Raw genomic sequence first — 5732 nt, 5'->3', positions numbered from 1 at the left:
TGCACTTGTGTGCGCTATATAAGTGTGTATGTGCATATATGTGCACACAGGTGGAGACCAGAGGTCAACACTGGCATCTTTCCTGATTGCTCTCCACTTTGTTTTTTCATTTGTACTTTATTATTTTCAAGTTAAATTACACAGCAGCTTTAAGCAGCAAGAGACGGGAGGAAGGAAGGACAGCCAAGGGGAGGCGGCTGGCTCTGGGCATCCCTGGCCACCTTCATCTCCTTGTGGGTAGCAGAGTCTCTTCAGTGCTGTTACTACAGAGAGAGTTCCTGGATCAGGTTTCGCACCATACATGCAAGCTGGGCCCAGGTTCCCACAGCCCCAGGGCCCCACTAGCAACTTCTTTACAGGTGTGGGATGAGTATGAGGTCATCAGTTTGCCTAGGTGACGACAAAAGAGGGCACTGGAATTCCAGTTGAAGGTGGAATAGGTTTTGCAGGTCCTGTAAAGTTCTTTATAACAGAAATGCAGGAAGAGCATGCGATGGGCAGTCCCACTAGATGCCAGCACACTTGGTGTCTTGGTCCTGTTCTCATGGTGGTGGGTCAGCTGTAGAATCCCCAGCTGAAATTGTGCAAAATAATTCTGTGCCAGCAATTAGCAAAGGGTTAGTGACAGAATATACTGAGTGTAGCCCTTGGTACACATGTTCAAGATCTGAATGATGAATTCCACAGCTGACGAACACAGAGGGCTGTGGGAGTGAAGGAAGAGTTTGGGAAGTGCTTGTCTCACTCAGCCTCTCATGCATGACAGCCCGGTGCTCCTCTAGGTTCAGACCCTGATGGTGTGGCAAGGGAACAGTGGGCAGTTCCCAGGGGACTTGGAAAGGAATAAAACCCTGGGATGGGGCAAGGAGGGCTGTTCTTGCAGAAGACCCAGGTTCAAATCCCAGCACCCACATGGCAGCTAACAACTGTCCATAACTCTAGTCCCAGGGGATCTGACGGCCTCTTCTGTCCTCTGTGGGCATTGCACGACACGGGTGCACTTACCTACATGTAGGCAATACGTGCGTACACATAAAGTAAAACTTTTTTCTTTTTAATTTTTAAAAAAGGCTCCTAAGCCCATCTAGACACCACTAGTCCCTCCTCCCTCTTTCTTGGAGAAAGACCCCTGCCCCCCATAGTGAATTGAGTGCCTGGACTTGAAGAGGTGGTGGAAGAGCCTTGGGAAGAGGGTGGATGACAGGATGTGGGGTGACAAGGGCAGAGGAAAAGATGAGGGGCTGGGGGGAGTGGAGTCAGGCCAGAGGAGTGGGAATGGCATAGAAAATGGGTCCTGGGGTCAGCGGAGGCAAGGCCCGAAGCGTCAGACACCCCTATCTATCCCTTTCAGGTGCTCAGATGGTACATGACCTCCTGGGGCCTTGTCCTCACAGGGCACCAAGTCCAATTGCTGGCTTCATGAAGGGGAAGAAGGTGGGGGGGCAGGGCGGAGCCCATTTTAGATTTTGATCCAGGGTCTCTCACTGAACCTAGGACTCATGTACTTGGCTCGGCTAGCTGGCCAATGGTCTCCAGGCATCCTGTCTCTTCCACCAGAGCCGGGGTTACAGATGTTCTCTGTGCCAGCTTTTATGTGGTGGCTGGGGATCTGAACCCAGGGCTGTGGGCTTGTGCAGCAGGCTGTCTACTGACTCTCCCCAGTTCGTGCCTGACATTTTTGATGGGATACTGGATATTGTTAAGTAAGATAATATTTGGATTTTTGGACTTGTTTCAAGGGTTAGAGAAGTCCCCCCCGCTTAGGCAGTCTATTTGATGACCAGCCTTATGATTTTTAGGTTAATTTTGAAGTTGACTTAGGGTTGTTCCAATGTGATCCTTATTCTATGGCTGGTTTTGACCTACTTTGAACACACTTAGCAATTCTCCAAGTACCTTAAATACTTAAGTGTTACATGTTTAAACAAATATCACTTTTTTTTTTGTATTTCACCAATTTTATTTGTATGTGTATACTTAGTGAAGGCTTTCTGTGTTGAGTATATTCTGAGTAATAGGAATACAAAGAGAAAATCACCTATTTCAAGAAGTTCATGGTCTTGGACTTAATCTTAAATTAGTAGTCTAAAACATAAGGACCAGGTAGACCAGTTTAATCCAGGAGGTGGTCAGCTGTGACCGGGGCAGCTCAAACGGTGATCCGCGGAATTATTCTAGTCTTAGTGGAAGCACTAGACCACTTTTTTTTTTCATGAGAAAACTACTTTATATATCTATTTATATTCATCCGCATGTTTTCAAATAAAAACAATAAGCAAAGTAGTTTGTAACAGCAGTGTCTGTGAAACGTGCAGACCTCCAGAGATCACTGAATAGCCTTAGAGGATGTCGTAGACCAGTCACTTCTTGATACCAGCAGGTAGAGGCCATGAGAGAGTGCATTTCAGTGATATCATAGCTTCTGATTGTGAGAAGACAGAGGGAATGAGCAATTTGACCTGGAGAAATAAGGAACTAACTGTTTAAGGAAAGAGCTAATTTGTGTTGAATCCAGTGGCTAAGCAGAATTTGCCAGGTGTGAATGCAGGGTTCCTCCTGTGGCCCTAGCTTAATGTGGAAGGTGGAGAGGCAGAGGCAGCTAGAGCAGAAGGAAGCTCTGCAGAAGCTCAGCAGTGTCCTTCCTACAGAACATGGGAAGATCCTGAGAGCTTAGTGGGCTCCACAACACAGAAGAGGAAGATTTCTCTGTTTTCCCAGAAAATTTCACCACCCTGCCATATAGTACAAAGTCAAGATTTGATGGCCATCCCAGGAGGCAGGGACCTTGTTTCAGTCCATAAAGCAAGACTGATAGCCTACTCCAAACACTGCTTTACGTTCCTATCTAGATAGCTAAGTGCATCGTGGCACCAGGGACAGGGGTGGCCCCTTAGCAAACAGCAGCTACTCAGTCCACACTAAGAGACTGGGCCAAATTCCGAAAGAAAGATCCTGTGAGATGTACTGTCCTGAGATGCTTCCCCTTTTCCATTTAGCAATGGCAAAATACTGGCAACACTGTGTTCATTGCTAAAATGACTTGGAATTACCAAATCTCTCATCTATTATCTTTACCAGTGTCCTCCTAGGATCGAATTATAATCACATTTGAACTCACTTCCTTGTATTAAACCAGTTCAACTCCAGTAGTCCTAAAAACCAGAGAGAAACTTCTTAGTGCAAAAGCCTACTGAAAAATTACACATACAACTTCTCTACATGAGTCCATGTGTATAGTCAAAGGGCCACATATCAAGGAATAGTGTCAGACAGGAGAAACCTCCCTTCAGATTGTTAGCCAGGGTAGTCCAAGAGATTCCCCAAATGAAACAGGATATTGCCACAGCCCTTGATTGCCTCCCAGAACTTGAAGATAAGACTCTATTACTAAAGACAGGACATACTTTGGACATAGGGCTTGGAGAAATAGAGATGGAATTTACCTGGAAGTTGCCTCCCCAAAGGTGACTCAGTTATGGAGAACACTAAACTGCTGAGGGAGAATGTCAATCAGTGGTCCAACCCCAGCTCTAAGGCCTAATAACCATAACAGTGACCGGCACAGTAAACTATATTGGGGCAGCAGTGGCACTTTTATCTTGGGGGTAATCAACAGCTACCTAATTGGACTAAAAGCCCACTCAATGGGAGGAAACCCATGTGTGGCACTGTAAACAAAGCAAATACACATGGCTGGGGAGGTCATAGATCTTCAAGAAAACTAAATCTGCTACATCCGTAGAAAAGTATAATTTCTTACTATATGCTAAATATGAATTCTTATATTTATAGACAAATATGCCAGTCACCCCTCATCAAAGACGATTCTTTTACAACAGACAGAGACTATTACAGAGTTCCACAACTGGCAACACATGGAGAATAGGTGCCTGTGAGATGCCCAACCCTAAGTGACACATCTACAATGAAACTGCCGTACCTAAGGCTCTTGGAACATAGTGGAACGAGGGGTAGAGAGAACACTAACACATCTCTCAACTCTCATCAGTGAAGTTTCCTCATGCAACAGAGGATAATGAACACAAGAGGCCACAAATGGCCAAAGTGTAGAAAATAAGAGTCTGCAGAGTATGGGTCTTTGCACAGCCCTCCTGTATTAACCTTCACCCACCCGAGACTCGGGGTCCATTGTGGAAGAGGGGGTAGAAGAATTGGAAGAGTGAGGGGCATGTCACTACTGTCTAAGCCTTCGTTCCCAATGACATTCCAATGGCTCCTGGATGCTCTTCTGGCAAAGGATTTGGCCCCTTGCTTCGTGTCTTTGTTCTTTATATTCCTAGAGGCTCTTTAGTCTTTTCTCGACCATGTTAAGTCAGAATCAGCTATTTTGAAGCATGTCCTGAAATTTCTGTTTATCTTCTATTTCTTCATGATTATATTTGATCAGCATTGTCAGTAGAATACGACAGGGTGCTGGTGTGGTATCCTGCTGAATGCTGTTGAGCTCAACCCACTGTGGGTAATGTTACCTTGGATAAGTTCATTCAGGCGGCAGCTGTTCTGCTCTGGTGCTCCTCTCCTTTGATTTGTAATAAGGAAATACTTTCTGGGGAGGAACTTGGAGCGGCTGTATCCTACGGCCCATCCAATTTTCCCATGCATGCTAATTTACTTGATAACTGTGATGCCAAGTGGGGATTTCCCCATTCTATTATTTCATGCACTTTTATTAATTGGTTTTATATAAAAAAGAAAAACTTTCTCTTCCATGTTAATTGATTCATTTATATTAGTAGAGACTCACAGATACAGAAGTTATTTACTTGGGTGAAAACTATTAATATCATTTCTTTTCATGATCAAATTTCTTCAGATTTGGCTAGTGCAAAATTTTTTCAGGTGTTAATTTCTTTTAAACAGTTCCAGTTCAAGGCTGTATACATGGAGAAACAGTTATATAAATGTGTGTGTGTGTGTGTGTGTGTGTGTGTGTTTGTGTGTGTGGTGTGGTATGTGGAGATCAGAGGACAATGTGGAGGGGTGTGTGTGGTGTGTGTATGTGTTGTATGTGTTTGTGTGTGGTGTGTGTGTGTGGTATGTGTGTGTATGGTGTGTATGTGTGGGGTATGTGTGTGTATGTGTGGTGTGTGCATGTGTGGGGGGTGTGTGTGTGGTGTGTATGTGTGGGGTATGTGTGTGTGTGTGTGTGTGTGTGTGGTGTGTGGAGATCAGAGGATGATGTGGAGGGGTCTGTTCTCTCCTTCCACCATGTGGGATTGAATTCAGGTTCTCAGGCTTGGTGGCAGATCCCTTCACTGCTAAGTCATCTTGGCTGGTCAAGTAAATATCTTAAATTTAAAAGGCGGCATCGTGCTGGGATTTCATCAGAAGATCCAGAAACGAGGATCGAAGAGTAAACCCTTCAGAGGAGTTAGAGTTGAAGCGGACTAAGAAGGAACCAACCAGAAAGGGTGATTAAGTTCTGCACGCAGCAGGCAACTACAACTCAGTGTGGCTGGGCAACCCCAGAAGCCAGGGTAGAAACACACCTTAGTTTTCCCACCTGAGGGGCAATGGACTTGGCATATTTATGTGCCAACTCATGCCACCTGTGTTAAAGAACAACGCCTGGGAGAATGAACTCCTTGGGGCTTCCGGTACTCTGGACAGTGGGCACACTGGGCATATGAGTTATCTTTCTGCTTTCTGTGACCAAATAACCGACAAAAAGCAACTAAAGGTCGAAGAGTTCATTTTGGCTCATAGTTTGA

At 45.1% G+C, this 5732-nt stretch overlaps 1 pseudogene; it reads right to left on the bottom strand.

Annotated features, from left to right (window-relative positions):
• Nucleotides 1-283: 283 nt before the first annotated feature.
• On the bottom strand, nucleotides 284-4623 carry LOC115066888 (annotated as a pseudogene).
• Between the last annotated feature and the right edge of the window lie 1109 nt (nucleotides 4624-5732).

This window comes from Nannospalax galili, unplaced genomic scaffold, assembly GCF_000622305.1.
Source record: "Nannospalax galili isolate Female #2095 unplaced genomic scaffold, S.galili_v1.0 scaffold824, whole genome shotgun sequence".
Lineage (NCBI taxonomy): Eukaryota > Metazoa > Chordata > Mammalia > Rodentia > Spalacidae > Nannospalax > Nannospalax galili.
Note: the sequence above shows the minus strand (reverse complement) of the source record. Positions and strands in the feature narration are given on the sequence as shown.